Here is a 19280-nt window from a genome sequence, read left to right on the forward strand (position 1 = left end):
CGCTCATTTGTTACCACTACAGCTGTTTCATCTAATTTTGTCTGAATCACTCCCTCCAACAGTATTTTTACTTTGAAACGACACTTTGAGTTAGAAAATGTAGTCTGAACAGTAAGTGTCACTTTATGTCTCAAAAACATGTTTCATGTCACTTTCGAGCTCAGCTTCGCAAGATACGCTCAATTTGATCACTAAAGCTGTTAATAGCGTTGTCTGGCTCAGGGAATGTTGATTTTGATGTCATTTCATGTAACTGCGCTCATTTGTTACCAGTACAGCTGTTTTATCTAATATTGTCTGAATCACTCCTTCTAACAGTATTTTTACTTTGAAACGGCACTTTGAGTTAGAAAATGTAGTCTGAACAGTAAGTGTCATTTTATGTCTCAAAAACATGTTTCATGTCACTTTCGAGCTCAGCTTCGCAAGATACGCTCAATTTGATCACTAAAGCTGTTAATATCGTTGTTTGTTACCAGTACAGCTGTTTCATCTAATTTTGTCTGAATTACGCCTTCTAACAGTATTTTTACTTTGAAACGACACTTTGAGTTAGAAAATGTAGTCAGGACAGGTATTAACTGTAAGTGTCACTTTATGTCTCAAAAACATGTTTCATGTCACTTTCGAGCTCAGCTTCGCAAGATACGCTCAATTTGATCACTAAAGCTGTTAATAGCGTTGTCTGGCTCAGGGAATGTTGATTTTGATGTCATTTCATGTAACTGCGCTCATTTGTTACCAGTACAGCTGTTTTATCTAATATTGTCTGAATCACTCCTTCTAACAGTATTTTTACTTTGAAACGGCACTTTGAGTTAGAAAATGTAGAATATCAGTTTGAATAAAGTTGAAAATTTACATATAAAGATTTCAGCTTTAAAAAAGTTGAAAACTTTCATGAAGTATTTCGACTTCAAAAAAGTTGAAAACTTTCATGAAAAGAATTCATTTTCAAAAAAGTTCAAAATTTACATGAAAAGATTTCTGTTTCAAAAAAGTTGAAAATTTCAAGCTTTTTAAAAAAGTTGAAAATTTTCATGAAAAGATTTCTGCTTGAAAATTTTCATGAAAAGATTTCTGCTTCAACAAAGTTGAAAATTTTCATGAAAAGATTTCTGCTTCAACAAAGTTAAAAATTTTCATAAAAAGATTTCTGCTTCAAAAAAGTCGAAGATTTTCATGAAAAGATTTCGGCTTCAAAAAAGTCAAAAATTTTCATGAAGTATTTTGGTTTCAAAAAAGTTGAAAATTTACATGAAAAGATTTCAGCTTCAAAAAAGTTGAAAATTTTCATGAAAAGATTTCTGCTTGAAAATTTTCATGAAAAGATTTCTGCTTCAACAAAGTTGAAAATTTTCATGAAAAGATTTCTGCTTCAACAAAGTTAAAAATTTTCATGAAAAGATTTAGCCTTCAAAAAAGTTGAAAATTTTCATGAAAAGATTTCTGCTTCAAAAAAGTTGAAAATTTTCATGAAACGATTTCTGCTTCAAAAAAGTTGAAAATTTTCATGAAGTATTTCTGCTTCAAAAAGTTGAAAATTTTCATGAAAAGATCTTTCTTTCAAAAAAGTGTAAAATTTTCATGGAAAGATTTCTGCTTCAAAAAAGTTGAAAATTTTCATGAAAAGATTTCGGCTTCAAAAAAGTTAAAAATTTTCATGACAGGATTTTGGCTTTAAATAAGTTAAAAATTTACATGAAAAGATTTCGGCTTCAAAAAAGTTGAAAATTTTCATAAAAAGATTTCTGCTTCAAAAAAGTCGAAGATTTTCATGACAGCATTTTGGCTTTAAATAAGTTAAAAATCTTCATGAAAAGATTTCGGCTTCAAAAAAAGTTGAAAATTTTCATGAAAAGATTTCTGCTTCAAAAAAGTTGAATATTTTCATTAAAAGATTTCTGCTTCAAAAAAGTCGAAGATTTTCATGAAAAGATTTCGGTTTCAAAAAAGTTGAAAATTTTCATAAAAAGATTTCTGCTTCAAAAAAGTCGAAGATTTTCATGGAAAGATTTCTGCTTCAAAAAAGTTGAAAATTTTCATGAAAAGATTTCGGCTTCAAAAAAGTTGAAAATTTTCATGACAGGATTTTGGCTTTAAATAAGTTAAAAATTTTCATGAAAAGATTTCGGCTTCAAAAAAAGTTGAAAATTTTCATGAAAAGATTTCTGCTTCAAAAAAGTTGAATATTTTCATTAAAAGATTTCTGCTTCAAAAAAGTCGAAGATTTTCATGAAAAGATTTCGGCTTCAAAAAAGTTGAAAATTTTCATAAAAAGATTTCTGCTTCAACAAAGTCGAAGATTTTCATGAAAAGATTTCGGCTTCAAAAAAGTTGAAAATTTTCATGAAAAGATTTCTGCTTGAAAATTTTCATGAAAAGATTTCTGCTTCAACAAAGTTGAAAATTTTCATGAAAAGATTTCTGCTTCAACAAAGTTAAAAATTTTCATGAAAAGATTTAGCCTTCAAAAAAGTTGAACATTTTCATGAAAAGATTTCGGCTTCAAAAAAGTTGAAAATTTTCATAAAAAGATTTCTGCTTCAAAAAAGTCGAAGATTTTCATGAAAAGATTTCGGCTTCAAAAAAGTCAAAAATTTTCATGAAGTATTTTGGTTTCAAAAAAGTTGAAAATTTACATGAAAAGATTTCAGCTTCAAAAAAGTTGAAAATTTTCATGAAAAGATTTCTGCTTGAAAATTTTCATGAAAAGATTTCTGCTTCAACAAAGCTGAAAATTTTCATGAAAAGATTTCTGCTTCAACAAAGTTAAAAATTTTCATGAAAAGATTTAGCCTTCAAAAAAGTTGAAAATTTTCATGAAAAGATTTCGGCTTCAAAAAAGTTGAACATTTTCATAAAGTATTTCTGCTTCAAAAAAAGTTGAAGATTTTCATGAAAAGATTTCGGCTTCAACAAAGTTGAAAATTTTCATGACAGGATTTTGGATTTAAAAAAGGTAAAAAATTTCATGAAGTATTTCAGCTTCAAAAAATTTGAAAATTTTGATGAAAAGATTTCTGCTTCAACAAAGTAAAAAATTTTCATGAAAAGATTTAGCCTTCAAAAAAGTTGAAAATTTTCATGAAAAGATTTCGGCTTCAAAAAAGTTGAACATTTTCATGAAGTATTTCAGCTTCAAAAAATTTGAAAATTTTGATGAAAAGATTTCTGCTTCAAAAAAGTTCAAAATTTTCATGAAAAGATTTCGGCTTCAAAAAAGTTGATCATTTCCATGAAGTATTTCTGCTTCAAAAAAGTTGAATATTTTCATGAAAAGATTTTTGCTTCAAAAAAGTTGAAGATCTTCATGAAACGATTTCTGCTTCAAAAAAGTTGAACATTTTCATGAAAAAATTTCAGCTTCAAAAAAGTTGAAAATTTTCATGAAGTATTTCGGTTTCAAAAAAGTTAAAAATTTACATGAAAAGATTTCGGCTTCAAAAAAGTTGAAAATTTTGATGAAAAGGTTTCATTTTCAAAAAAGTTGATAATTTTTATGAAAAGATTTCTGCTTCAAAAAAGTTGAAGATTTTCATGAAAAGATTTCTGCTTCAAAAAAGTTGAAAATTTCCATGAATAGATTTCAGCTTCAACAAAATTGAAATTTTTCATGAAAAGAGTTCGGCTTCAAAAAAGTTGAAAATTTTCATGAAGTATTTCGGCTTCAAAAAAGTTGAAAATTTAAATGAAAAGTTTTCTGCTTCAAAAAAGTTGAAAATTTTCATGAAGTATTTCGGCTTCAAAAAAGTTGAAAAATTCGGGTTTTTGAAAAAGTTGAAAATTTTCATAAAATATTTCTACTTCAGAAAGTTGAAGATTTTCATGAAAAGATTTCGGCTTCAACAAAGTTGAAAATTTTCATGACAGGATTTTGGATTTAAAAAAGGTAAAAAATTTCATGAAGTATTTCAGCTTCAAAAAATTTGAAAATTTTGATGAAAAGATTTCTGCTTCAACAAAGTAAAAAATTTTCATGAAAAGATTTAGCCTTCAAAAAAGTTGAAAATTTTCATGAAAAGATTTCGGCTTCAAAAAAGTTGAACATTTTCATGAAGTATTTCAGCTTCAAAAAATTTGAAAATTTTGATGAAAAGATTTCTGCTTCAAAAAAGTTCAAAATTTTCATGAAAAGATTTCGGCTTCAAAAAAGTTGATCATTTCCATGAAGTATTTCTGCTTCAAAAAAGTTGAATATTTTCATGAAAAGATTTTTGCTTCAAAAAAGTTGAAGATCTTCATGAAACGATTTCTGCTTCAAAAAAGTTGAACATTTTCATGAAAAAATTTCAGCTTCAAAAAAGTTGAAAATTTTCATGAAGTATTTCGGTTTCAAAAAAGTTAAAAATTTACATGAAAAGATTTCGGCTTCAAAAAAGTTGAAAATTTTGATGAAAAGGTTTCATTTTCAAAAAAGTTGATAATTTTTATGAAAAGAGTTCTGCTACAAAAAAGTTGAAAATTTTCATGAAAAGATTTTGGCTTCAAAAAAGTTGAAAATTTCCATGAATAGATTTCAGCTTCAACAAAATTGAAATTTTTCATGAAAAGAGTTCGGCTTCAAAAAAGTTGAAAATTTTCATGAAGTATTTCGGCTTCAAAAAAGTTGAAAATTTAAATGAAAAGTTTTCTGCTTCAAAAAAGTTGAAAATTTTCATGAAGTATTTCGGCTTCAAAAAAGTTGAAAAATTCGGGTTTTTGAAAAAGTTGAAAATTTTCATAAAATATTTCTACTTCAGAAAGTTGAAAATTTTCATGAAAAGATTTCGGCTTCAAAAAAGTTGAAAATTTTCATGAAAAGATTTCGGCTTCAACAAAGTTGAAAATTTTCATGACAGGATTTTGGCTTTAAAAAAGGTAAAAATTTTCATGAAGTATTTCAGCTTCAAAAAGGTTAAAAACTTTCATGAAGTATTTCGGCTTCAAAAAATTTGAAAGTTTTGATGAAAAGATTTCTGCTTCAAAAAAGTTGAAAACTTTCATGAAAAGATTTCGGCTTCAAAAAAGTCAAAGATTTTCATGAAGTATTTCGGCTTCAAAAAAGTTGAAAATCTTCATGAAAATCTTCGACTTTCTTCATGCTGGCTGAGTTTTTCTTTGTTCTATCTTTTGAAATCAATTTATTTTATGATTGAATATTCCAAGTATTCTTTAAATATCTTGTTTTTGATTACCACCAATCACTATTTCCATTTTTACTTTCATGCTTTATGAACAAAAATAGTTTTTTTATTATTACATCAAGTTTACACACATGGGTCAAAAATGACCCATACATCCAAGTGTGATTTAAAATTAAATGAATTAATACTATAATAATAATTTGTTTCAAGTAATTACTTTAGCAGTGAGTGGAGCCAAACACTTATGTATTTCATATTTGCAACATGTTTATTTGTCATTTTGTCACACATACACATACCTCTGATAACAGATAACACGGCTGTTGAACTGAACTGTATCTGTAATTTAACAACTGTAAACTGGTGAATGTGACCAAACAAAATGAAATACAACTGAACACATCACTAGAGCACAAATTGCCATCTCAATTTTGACATGCCTCACAAATGATCACTAAGAGTTTGTGCTCCTTGCACACAGGCCTGGTGCACTGGGAACACTAGCTGCTGACTTTTCTGTCTTTGGTAACTGGGCAGATCGTGCACCTCTTCCTCTTCCTTTGGCCCTCCTGTCTGATGTCCTCTTGTGGCTGGGTGGTGGCTGTGTTTTGTTTTTTAAACCCACATCTTCCCATTGTTTCTTCTTCTGACTGCTGTCATCCACTGCTTTGTCATCATGCATAGTGCTCAGGAGGACAACAGCTTTTCCCTTCTTCTGCACATAGCTCACCATGATCATGTTGCCATTGAATCCGAATTCTGAGCTATGAATCTCCCGTGATTTGGATGGCTTCACGATAGGTGGTATGTCCGATTTGTTCTGGCAAAGAGTCCCAACAATGGTCAGGTTCTTCTCGAGGAGCTTCTCAGCCAGCGGGACACTGGTGAAGAAGTTGCTAATTGTGATGTTGCGACCTATGAGAGGGGGAAAAGATTGTAAATTTACTCAACATGGAATTCTTTAAACTCTAACGCCATAATCTGTTGCATTGCATTGCATTTTATTCTGTTTTACTATTTTGCTTACAGAGAAATCAAATAAAAAAATAAAATACACATTATTAAAGATTGGGAAAAAGTATGTAGGTATTTTGCTAAAACTTAATACATTAGTTTCTCTATTGTACTTTACATTCACCTGTCTGTCTGATTCCACTGCACAATTGCTGGACGACATTCTCTCCAAGGTTCCTCTGAACCTGGCTGTCTCCCGGTATAGACAATTCCATCTATTGCATAAGGTACCCTTGCGTCGCACATCCAGAAGATTTTTATCCCATATTTTGCAGGCTTGCTGGGCATGTGTTGCCGTAACTTGCACCTGCCTCGGAATGGCACAAGCTGCTCATCTATGGTGACACAGTCACTGGGGATGAACTTTCTTCTGCAGTTGTCCAGGAAACAGTCCCACACGTACCTAAATGTCGCCATGTGGTGTGTTTCCAGTCGCAGAGCCCTGGTCCTCTTGTCGTCAAACCGTATGACGCGGCGGATATCTTCATATCTCCTAAGCCCCATGGTGGCCTTGTAAATTGGATTTTGCAGCGGATCTACAAACAGCTCCCGCAAGGCCACATCCCAGCTCTTCTCCCCCCCTGCAAGAATTGATGAAGGCCATCAATTCTTCTTTATCAATGCTTCTCCACTCTTTCCCTTTTGCTGTGGCTGTTCTTCGTCCCTCTAAGTTGATACATATTAGAACCTCCTCAATGATGTTGTCACTCATGAACATATCCCAGGCATCTTTTGGTGAAACAGCTGGTGATCCAGGTGTAGGTCCTGGGCAGCTCCTCAGAATGTTATGGCTTCTTGTTCTGCCATGAATGGGGGGATTCTCATTCCAGTAAGATCCGTTTTTACTCAATCTATTGGACTGGGTCTGAGTTTCCTCTTCAGAGGACTCATCAGATGAGTCTTCTGTATCATCAGAGGAGTCTTCTTCATGGATTCCCAGACACACCCACAACTCCAGCTTGACCCTCTGGCAAATATTCTGGGTCATCATCATCAGAAATTTCAGACTCTGAATCAAGACAAATTGCCTCCTCATCTGGTTCTTCCTGCAGCATCGCTACAACCATCTCAGTAGTAAATCTGGGACCAGCCATACTCTGGATAAAGAAAATCAAAAACACAATAAAATTTTCAGATGCACATCAATATACATACACATACATACAGTTTTATTTTGGTGACTTGGCTAAGTAGCCTAGCAATCTACATAATAGTTAGCTAACTACAATAGAATTAGCTAACTAAAATAGAAGTGTCAACAGCTAGCTAGCTAATAGTAATTACTTGTAACTTTCTGACAAGTAATGTACTCACTCTCAAGGTAACCTAAACCTAATCAAATGTTATGTACAGTTATCTTTCACAATTGTCATCAAATATTTTCTAAAGTGATGTTAGAACAATTTAAAAACAATACTTACATGTATTAGATGTTCCAAGGGAGCTGTGCTGAGCTGTGAAATGTCTGAAACAACCACGTTTCACAGCAAATGCTATAGTAAATGCATGTGGGTCGTTTCTGACCCATGTGTGTAAACTTGATGTAGAAATACAAAAGCTGTGCTCGTTCATAAAGTAAGAAAGGAAAAATACAAATGATGATTTGTGCTTAACAAAAACAAGATATTTACTGCATACTTGGAAAAGTAAATGATAAAATGTATTTATTTCAAAGATATATCATAGAAACACTCAGCCATACATGAAATAACATAGAAAGTGGATTCATTTTTGACCCATGTTGTGCATTAGAAGGGTAATGATACAAAAATGTTTTTTATTCAAAAAGTAAGAAAGGAAAAAATAAAATAAGGATGTATGATGATCAAAAACAAGTTAATTGAGGAATACCTTGAATACTGAATGAAGAGATGAATTTATTGCAAAGATGTAGAAAATAAAAACTCAACCGGGTCACTTTGACATTTTTAAAGCAGAAATACTTCATGAAAGTTTTCGACTTTTTTGATGCCGAAATAGTTCATGAAAATTTTCAACTTTTTTGAAGCCAAAATCTTTTCATGAAAATTTTCAACTTTTTTGAAGCAGAAATCTTTTCATGAAATACTTCGACTTTTTTGAAGCCGAAATACTTGATGAAAATTCTTACCTTTTTTAAAGCCATAATGCTGTCATGAAAATGTTCAACTTTTTTGAAGCTGAAATCTTTTCATGAAAATTTTCAACTTTTTTGAAGCCGAAATCTTTTCATGTAAATTTTCAACTTTTTTGAAGCCGAAATCTTTTCATGAAAATTTTCAACTTTTTTGAAGCAGAAATCTTTTCATGAAATACATTGACTTTTTTGAAGCCGAAATACTTGATGAAAATTTTCAACTTTTTTGAAGCCGAAATCTGTTCATGAAAATTTTCAACTTTTTTGAAGCCGAAATCTTTTCATGAAAATTTTCAACTTTTTGGAGCCAAAATCTTGTCATGAAAATTTTTACCTTTTTTAAAGCCAAAATCCTGTCATGAAAATTTTCAACTTTTTTGAAGCAGAAATCTTTTCAAGAAAATCTTTGACTTTTTTGAAGCTGAAATCTTTTCATGAAAATCTTGAACTTTTTTGAAGCCGAAATACTTGATGAAAATTTTCAACTTTTTTGAAGTCTAAATCTTTTCATGAAAATTTTCAACTTTTTTGAAGCCGAAATCTTTTCATGAAAATTTTGAACTTTTTTGAAATAGAAATCTTTTCATGAAAATTTTCAACTTTTTTGAAGCCGAAATACTTCATTAACGTTTTCAACTTTTTTGATGCCGAAATCTTTTAATGTAAATCTTCAACTTTTTTGAAGCCGAAATACTTCATGAAAGTTTTCAACTTTTTTGAAGCCGAAATCTTTTCATGAACATTTTAAACTTTTTTGAAGCCGAAATCTTTTCATGAAAATGTTCAACTTTTTTGAAGCAGAAATCTTTTCATGAAAATCTTCGACTTTTTTGCAGCCGAAATACTTCATGAAAATTTTCAACTTTTTTGAAGCCGAAATCTTTTCATGTAAATTTTCAACTTTTTTGAAGCCGAAATCTTTTCATGAAAATTTTCAACTTTTTTGAAGCAGAAATCTTTTCATGAAATACATTGACTTTTTTGAAGCCGAAATACTTGATGAAAATTTTCAACTTTTTTGAAGCCGAAATCTGTTCATGAAAATTTTCAACTTTTTTGAAGCCGAAATCTTTTCATGAAAATTTTCAACTTTTTGGAGCTGAAATCTTGTCATGAAAATTTTTACCTTTTTTAAAGCCAAAATCCTTTCATGAAAATTTTCAACTTTTTTGAAGCAGAAATCTTTTCAAGAAAATCTTTGACTTTTTTGAAGCTGTAATCTTTTCATGAAAATCTTGAACTTTTTTGAAGCCGAAATACTTGATGAAAATTTTCAACTTTTTTCAAGTCTAAATCTTTTCATGAAAATTTTCAACTTTTTTGAAGCCGAAATCTTTTCATGAAAATTTTCAACTTTTTTGAAATAGAAATCTTTTCATGAAAATTTTCAACTTTTTTGAAGCCGAAATACTTCATTAAAGTTTTCAACTTTTTTGATGCCGAAATCTTTTCATGTAAATCTTCAACTTTTTTGAAGCCGAAATACTTCATGAAAGTTTTCAACTTTTTTGAAGCCGAAATCTTTTCATGAACATTTTAAACTTTTTTGAAGCAGAAATCTTTTCATGAAAATCTTCGACTTTTTTGCAGCCGAAATACTTCATGAAAGTTTTCAACTTTTTTGAAGTCTAAATCTTTTCATGAAAATTTTAGACTTTTTTGAAGTCGAAAAAATTCATGAAAATCTTAGACTTTTTTGAAGTCGAAAAAATTCATGAACATTTTCAACTTTTTTTGATGCCGAAATCTTTTCATGAAAATCGTTGACTTTTTTGAAGCCGGAATCTTTTCATGAAAATTTTCAACTTTTTTGAAGCCGAAATCTTTTCATGAAAATCTTAGACTTTTTTGAAGTCAAAAAAATTCATGAACATTTTCAACTTTTTTGAAGTGTAAATCTTTTCATGAAAATTTTCAACTTTTTTGAAGCCGAAATCTTTTCATGAAAATCTTAGACTTTTTTGAAGTCGAAAAAATTCATGAACATTTTCAACTTTTTTGAAGTGTAAATCTTTTCATGAAAATTTTCAACTTTTTTGATGCCGAAATCTTTTCATGAAAATTTTCAACTTTTTGAAGCCGAAATCTTTTCATGAACATTTTCAACTTTTTTGAAGCCGAAATCTTTTCATGAAAATTTTCAACTTTTTTGATGCATAAATCTTTTCATGAAAATTTTAGACTTTTTTGAAGTCGAAAAAATTCATGGACATGTTCAACTTTTTTGAAGTCTAAATCTTTTCATTAAAATTTTCAACTTTTTTGATGCCGAAATAGTTCATGAAAATTTTCAACTTTTTTGAAGCCGAAATCTTTTCATGAAAATTTTCAACTTTTTTGAAGCCGAAATACTTCATGAAAATTCCTACCTTTTTTAAAGCCATAATCCTGTCATGAAAATTTTCAACTTTTCTGAAGCTGAAATTATTTCATGAAAATTTTCAACTTTTTTGAAGCCGAAATCTTTTCATGAAAATCGTTGACGTTTTTGAAGCCCAAATCTTTTAATGTAAACTTTCAACTTTTTTGAAGCCGAAATACTTCATGAAAATGTTCGACTTTTCTGAAGCAGAAATCTTTTCATGAAAATCATTGACTTTTTTGAAGCCGAAATACTTCATGAAAATTTTCAACTTTTTTGAAGCAGAAATCTTTTCATGAAAATTTTCAACTTTTTTGATGCCGAAATAGTTCATGAAAATTTTCAACTTTTTTGAAGCCGAAATCTTTTCATGAAAATTTTCAACTTTTTGAAGCCGAAATCTTTTCATGAAAATTTTCATCTTTTTTGAAGCATAAATCTTTTCATGAAAATCTTAGACTTTTTTGAAGTTGAAAAAATTCATGAATGTTTTCAACTTTTTTGAAGCCGAAATACTTCATGAAAATTTTTGACTTTTTTGAAAGCCGAAATCTTTTAATGTAAATTTTCAACTTTTTTGATGCCGAAATAGTTCATGAAAATTTTCAACTTTTTTGAAGCAGAATTCTTTTCATGAAAATTTTCAACTTTTTTGAAGCAGAAATCTTTTCATGAAAATTTTCAACATTTTTGAAGCCGAAATCTATTCATGAAAATGTTTGACTTTTTTGAAGTCGAAAAAATTCATGGACATTTTCAACTTTTTTGAAGCCGAAATCTTTTCATTAAAATTTTCAACTTTTTGGAAGCCGAAATCTTTTCATGAAAATCATTGACTTTTTTGAAGCCGAAATACTTCATGAAAATTTTCAACTTTTTTGAAGCAGGAATCTTTTCATGAAAATTTTCAACTTTTTTGATGCCGAAATAGTTCATGAAAATTTTCAACTTTTTTTGAAGCCGAAATCTTTTCATGAAAATCTTAGACTTTTTTGAAGTCGAAAAAATTCATGAACATTTTCGGCTTTTTTGAAGTGTATATCTTTTCATGAAAATTTTCAACTTTTTTGAAGCCGAAATCTTTTCATGAAAATCTTAGACTTTTTTGAAGTCGAAAAAATTCATGAACATTTTCAACTTTTTTGAAGTGTAAATCTTTTCATGAAAATTTTCAACTTTTTTGAAGCAGAAATCTTTTCATGAAAATCTTCGACTTTTTTGCAGCCGAAATACTTCATGAAAATTTTCAACTTTTTTGAAGCCGAAATCTTTTCATGTAAATTTTCAACTTTTTTGAAGCCGAAATCTTTTCATGAAAATTTTCAACTTTTTTGAAGCAGAAATCTTTTCATGAAATACATTGACTTTTTTGAAGCCGAAATACTTGATGAAAATTTTCAACTTTTTTGAAGCCGAAATCTTTTCATGAAAATTTTCAACTTTTTGGAGCCGAAATCTTGTCATGAAAATTTTTACCTTTTTTAAAGCCAAAATCCTGTCATGAAAATTTTCAACTTTTTTGAAGCAGAAATCTTTTCAAGAAAATCTTTGACTTTTTTGAAGCTGTAATCTTTTCATGAAAATCTTGAACTTTTTTGAAGCCGAAATACTTGATGAAAATTTTCAACTTTTTTCAAGTCTAAATCTTTTCATGAAAATTTTCAACTTTTTTGAAGCCGAAATCTTTTCATGAAAATTTTCAACTTTTTTGAAATAGAAATCTTTTCATGAAAATTTTCAACTTTTTTGAAGCCGAAATACTTCATTAAAGTTTTCAACTTTTTTGATGCCGAAATCTTTTCATGTAAATCTTCAACTTTTTTGAAGCCGAAATACTTCATGAAAGTTTTCAACTTTTTTGAAGCCGAAATCTTTTCATGAACATTTTAAACTTTTTTGAAGCCGAAATCTTTTCATGAAAATGTTCAACTTTTTTGAAGCAGAAATCTTTTCATGAAAATCTTCGACTTTTTTGCAGCCGAAATACTTCATGAAAATTTTCAACTTTTTTGAAGCCGAAATACTTCATGAAAGTTTTCAACCTTTTTGAAGCCGAAATAATTCATGAAAATTTTTACCTTTTTCAAAGCTAAAATCCTGTCATGAAAATTTTCAACTTTTTTGAAGCAGAAATCTTTTCATGAAAATCTTCAACTTCTTTGAAGCCGAAATACTTGATGAAAATTTTCAACTGTTTTGAAGTCTAAATCTTTTCATGAAAATTTTCAACTTTTTTGAAGCCGAAATCTTTTCATGAAAATTTTAGACTTTTTTGAAGTCGAAAAAATTCATGAAAATCTTAGACTTTTTTGAAGTCGAAAAAATTCATGAACATTTTCAACTTTTTTTGATGCCGAAATCTTTTCATGAAAATCGTTGACTTTTTTGAAGCCGGAATCTTTTCATGAAAATTTTCAACTTTTTTGAAGCCGAAATCTTTTCATGAAAATCTTAGACTTTTTTGAAGTCAAAAAAATTCATGAACATTTTCAACTTTTTTGAAGTGTAAATCTTTTCATGAAAATTTTCAACTTTTTTGATGCCGAAATCTTTTCATGAAAATCTTAGACTTTTTTGAAGTCGAAAAAATTCATGAACATTTTCAACTTTTTTGAAGTGTAAATCTTTTCATGAAAATTTTCAACTTTTTTGATGCCGAAATCTTTTCATGAAAATTTTCAACTTTTTGAAGCCGAAATCTTTTCATGAACATTTTCAACTTTTTTGAAGCCGAAATCTTTTCATGAAAATTTTCAACTTTTTTGATGCATAAATCTTTTCATGAAAATTTTAGACTTTTTTGAAGTCGAAAAAATTCATGGACATGTTCAACTTTTTTGAAGTCTAAATCTTTTCATTAAAATTTTCAACTTTTTTGATGCCGAAATAGTTCATGAAAATTTTCAACTTTTTTGAAGCCGAAATCTTTTCATGAAAATTTTCAACTTTTTTGAAGCCGAAATACTTCATGAAAATTCCTACCTTTTTTAAAGCCATAATCCTGTCATGAAAATTTTCAACTTTTCTGAAGCTGAAATTATTTCATGAAAATTTTCAACTTTTTTGAAGCCGAAATACTTCATGAAAATGTTCGACTTTTCTGAAGCAGAAATCTTTTCATGAAAATCATTGACTTTTTTGAAGCCGAAATACTTCATGAAAATTTTCAACTTTTTTGAAGCAGAAATCTTTTAATGTAAATTTTCAACTTTTTTGATGCCGAAATAGTTCATGAAAATTTTCAACTTTTTTGAAGCAGAATTCTTTTCATGAAAATTTTCAACTTTTTTGAAGCAGAAATCTTTTCATGAAAATTTTCAACATTTTTGAAGCCGAAATCTATTCATGAAAATGTTTGACTTTTTTGAAGTCGAAAAAATTCATGGACATTTTCAACTTTTTTGAAGTCTAAATCTTTTCATTAAAATTTTCAACTTTTTTGAAACCGAAATCTTTTCATGAAAATTTTCAACTTTTTTGAAGCCGAAATCTTTTCATGAAAATTTTCAACTTTTTTGAAGCCGAAATCTTTTAATGTAAATTTTCAACTTTTTTGATGCCGAAATAGTTCATGAAAATTTTCAACTTTTTTGAAGCAGAAATCTTTTCATGAAAATTGTCAACTTTTTGAAGCCGAAATCATTTCATGAAAATTTTCAACTTTTTTGAAGCCGAAATACTTCATGAAAATTTTTGACTTTTTTGAAGCCGAAATCTTTTAATGTAAATTTTCAACTTTTTTGATGCCGAAATAGTTCATGAAAATGTTAGACTTTTTTGAAGTCGAAAAAATTCATGAACATTTTCAACTTTTTTGAAGTGTAAATCTTTTCATGAAAATTTTCAACTTTTTTGAAGCCGAAATCTTTTCATGAAAATTTTCAAGTTTTTGAAGCAGAAATCTTTTCATGAAAATCTTAGACTTTTTTGAAGTCGAAAAAATTCATGAACATTTTCAACTTTTTTGAAGTGTAAATCTTTTCATGAAAATTTTCAACTTTTTGGAAGCCGAAATCTTTTCATGAAAATTTTCAACTTTTTTGAAGTGTAAATCTTTACATGAAAATTTTCAACTTTTTTGAAGCCGAAATCTTTTCATGAAAATTTTCAACTTTTTTGAAGCCGAAATACTTCATGAAAATTTTTACCTTTTTTAAAGCCAAAATCCTGTCATGAAAAATTTATACTTTTTTGAAGCAGAAATCTTTTCATGAAAATTTTCGACTTTATTCAAACTGATATTCTACATTTTCTAACTCAAAGTGTAGTTTCAAAGTAAAAATACTGTTAGAAGGAGTGATTCAGACAAAATTAGATGAAACAGCTGTAATGGTAACAAATGAGCCCAGTTACATGAAATGACATCAAAATCAACATTCCCTGAGCCAGACAACGCTATTAACAGCTTTAGTGATCAAATTGAGCGTATCTTGCGAAGCTGAGCTCGAAAGTGACATGAAACATGTTTTTGAGACATAAAGTGACACTTACTGTCCTGACTACATTTTCTAACTGAAAGCGTCGTTTCAAAGTAAAAATACTGTTAGAAGGAGTGATTCAGACAAAATTAGATGAAACAGCTGTACTGGTAACAAACAACGATATTAACAGCTTTAGTGATCAAATTGAGCGTATCTTGCGAAGCTGAGCTCGAAAGTGACATGAAACATGTTTTTCAGACAAAAAGTGACACTTACTGTTCAGACTGCATTTTCTAACTCAAAGTGTCGTTTCAAAATAAAAATACTGTTAGAAGGAGTTTTTCAGGCAAAATTAGATGAAACAGCTGTAGTGGTAAAAAATGAGCGCAGTTACATGAAATGACATCAAAATCAACATTCCCTGAGCCAGACAACGCTATTAACAGCTTTAGTGATCGAATTGAGCGTATCTTGCGAAGCTGAGCTCGAAAGTGACATGAAACATGTTTTTGAGACATAAAGTGACATTTACTGTTCAGACTACATTTTCTAACTCAAAGTGTCGTTTCAAAGTAAAAATACTGTTGGAGGGAGTGATTCAGACAAAATTAGATGAAACAGCTGTAGTGGTAACAAATGAGCGCAGTTACATGAAATGACATCAAAATCAACATTCCCTGAGCCAGACAACGCTATTAACAGCTTTAGTGATCAAATTGAGCGTATCTTGCGAAGCTGAGCTCGAAAGTGACATGAAACATGTTTTTGAGACATAAAGTGACACTTACAGTGAATACCTGTCCTGACTACATTTTCTAACTGAAAGCGTCGTTTCAAAGTAAAAATACTGTTAGAAGGAGTGATTCAGACAAAATTAGATGAAACAGCTGTACTGGTAACAAACAACGATATTAACAGCTTTAGTGATCAAATTGAGCGTATCTTGCGAAGCTGAGCTCGAAAGTGACATGAAACATGTTTTTGAGACATAAAGTGACACTTACTGTTCAAAACATGTTTCATGTCACTTTCGAGCACAACTTCGCAAGATACGCTCAATTTGATCACTAAAGCTGTTAATAGCGTTGTCTGGCTCAGGGAATGTTGATTTTGATGTCATTTCATGTAACTGCGCTCATTTGTTACCAGTACAGCTGTTTCATCTAATTTTGTCTGAATCACTCCTTCTAACAGTATTTTTACTTTGAAACGACACTTTGAGTTAGAAAATGTAGAATATCAGTTTGAATAAAGTTGAAAATTTACATATAAAGATTTCAGCTTTAAAAAAGTTGAAAACTTTCATGAAGTATTTCGACTTCAAAAAAGTTGAAAACTTTCATGAAAAGAATTCATTTTCAAAAAAGTTCAAAATTTACATGAAAAGATTTCTGTTTCAAAAAAGTTGAAAATTTCAAGCTTTTTAAAAAGTTGAAAATTTTCATGAAGTATTTTTGCTTCAAAAAGTTGAAAACTTTCATGAAAAGATTTCGGCTTCAAAAAAGTTGAAAATTTTCATGAAAAGATTTCTGCTTCAAAATTTTCATGAAAAGATTTCTGCTTCAACAAAGTTAAAAATTTTCATGAAAAGATTTCGGCTTCAAAAAAGTTGAAAATTTTGATGAAAAGGTTTCATTTTCAAAAAAGTTGATAATTTTTATGAAAAGATTTCTGCTTCAAAAAAGTTGAAAATTTTCATGAAGTATTTCGGTTTCAAAAAAGTTAAAAATTTACATGAAAAGATTTCGGCTTCAAAAAAGTTGAAAATTTTGATAAAAAGGTTTCATTTTCAAAAAAGTTGATAATTTTTATGAAAAGATTTCTGCTTCAAAAAAGTTGAAAATTTTCATGAAGTATTTCGACTTCAAAAAAGTTGAAAATTTTCAATAAGTATTTCGGCTTCAAAAAAGGTGAAAATTTTCATGAAAAGATTTCATTTTCAAAAAAGTTCAAAATTTACATGAAAAGATTTCTGTTTCAAAAAAGTTGAAAATTTCAAGCTTTTTAAAAAGTTGAAAATTTTCATGAAGTATTTTTGCTTCAAAAAGTTGAAAACTTTCATGAAAAGATTTCGGATTTAAAAAAGTTGAAAATTTTAATGAAAACATTTCGGCTTCAAAAAAGTTGAAAATTTTCATGAAGTATTTCGGATTCAACAAAGTTGAAAATTTACATGAAAAGATTTCTGCTTAAAAAAATTGAAAATTTTCATGAAAAGATTTCTGATTCAACAAAGTTGAAAATTTTCATGAAAAGATTTCTGATTCAACAAAGTTGAAAATTTTCATGAAAATATTTCTGCTTCAACAAAGTTGAAAATTTTCATGAAAAGATTTCTGATTCAACAAAGTTGAAAATTTTCATGAAAATATTTCTGCTTCAAAAAAGTCGAAAATTTTCATGAAAAGATTTCGGCTTCAAAAAAGTTGAAGATTTTCGTGAAAAGATTTCTGCTTCAAAAAAGTTGAAAAGTTTCATGACAGGATTTTGGCTTTAAAGAAGTTGAAAATTTACATGAAAAGATTTGTGCTTCAAAAAAGTTGAAAAGTTTCATGAAAAGATTTTGGTTTCAAAAAATTTGAAAATTTTCATGAAGTAATTCGGCTTCAAAAAAGTTGAAAATTTTCATGAAGTATTTCAGCTTCAAAAAAGTTGAAAACTTTCATGAAGTTTTTCGGCTTCCAAAAAGTTGAAAACGTTCATGACGTTTTTCTGCTTTACAAAAGTTGAAGATTTTCATGAAGTATTTCGGCTTCAAAAAAGTTGAAAATTTTCATGAAAAGATTTCGGTTTTAAAAAAGGTAAAAATTTACATGAAAAGATTTCGGCTTCAAAAAAGTTGAAAATTTTCATGAAAAGGTTTCATTTTCAAAAAAGTTGATAATTTTCATGAAAAGATTTCTGCTTCAAAAAAGTTGAAAATTTTCATGAAACGATTTCTGCTTCAAAAAAGTTGAAAATTTTCATGAAGTATTTCTGCTTCAAAAAGTTGAAAATTTTCATGAAAAGATTTTTCTTTCAAAAAAGTGTAAAATTTTCATGGAAAGATTTCTGCTTCAAAAAAGTTGAAAATTTTCATGAAAAGATTTCGGCTTCAAAAAAGTTGAAAATTTTCATGACAGGATTTTGGCTTTAAATAAGTTAAAAATTTTCATGAAAAGATTTCGGCTTCAAAAAAAGTTGAAAATTTTCATGAAAAGATTTCTGCTTCAAAAAAGTTGAATATTTTCATTAAAAGATTTCTGCTTCAAAAAAGTCGAAGATTTTCATGAAAAGATTTCGGCTTCAAAAAAGTTGAAAATTTTCATAAAAAGATTTCTGCTTCAAAAAAGTCGAAGATTTTCATGACAGCATTTTGGCTTTAAATAAGTTAAAAATCTTCATGAAAAGATTTCGGCTTCAAAAAAAGTTGAAAATTTTCATGAAAAGATTTCTGCTTCAAAAAAGTTGAATATTTTCATTAAAAGATATCTGCTTCAAAAAAGTCGAAGATTTTCATGAAAAGATTTCGGTTTCAAAAAAGTTGAAAATTTTCATAAAAAGATTTCTGCTTCAAAAAAGTCGAAGATTTTCATGAAAAGATTTCTGCTTCAAAAAAGTCGAAGATTTTCATGAAAAGATTTCGGCTTCAAAAAAGTTGAAAATTTTCATAAAAAGATTTCTGCTTCAAAAAAGTCAAAAATTTTCATGAAGTATTTTGGTTTCAAAAAAGTTGAAAATTTACATGAAAAGATTTCAGCTTCAAAAAAGTTGAAAATTTTCATGAAAAGATTTCTGCTTGAAAATTTTCATGAAAAGATTTCTGCTTCAACAAAGTTGAAAATTTTCATGAAAAGATTTCTGCTTCAACAAAGTTAAAAATTTTCATGAAAAGATTTCGGCTTCAAAAAAGTTGAAAATTTTGATGAAAAGGTTTCATTTTCAAAAAAGTTGATAATTTTTATGAAAAGATTTCTGCTTCAAAAAAGTTGAAAATTTTCATGAAGTATTTCGGTTTCAAAAAAGTTAAAAATTTACATGAAAAGATTTCGGCTTCAAAAAAGTTGAAAATTTTGATAAAAAGGTTTCATTTTCAAAAAAGTTGATAATTTTTATGAAAAGATTTCTGCTTCAAAAAAGTTGAAAATTTTCATGAAGTATTTCGACTTCAAAAAAGTTGAAAATTTTCAATAAGTATTTCGGCTTCAAAAAAGGTGAAAATTTTCATGAAAAGATTTCATTTTCAAAAAAGTTCAAAATTT

This window comes from Labrus bergylta, chromosome 21, assembly GCF_963930695.1.
Source record: "Labrus bergylta chromosome 21, fLabBer1.1, whole genome shotgun sequence".
Lineage (NCBI taxonomy): Eukaryota > Metazoa > Chordata > Actinopteri > Labriformes > Labridae > Labrus > Labrus bergylta.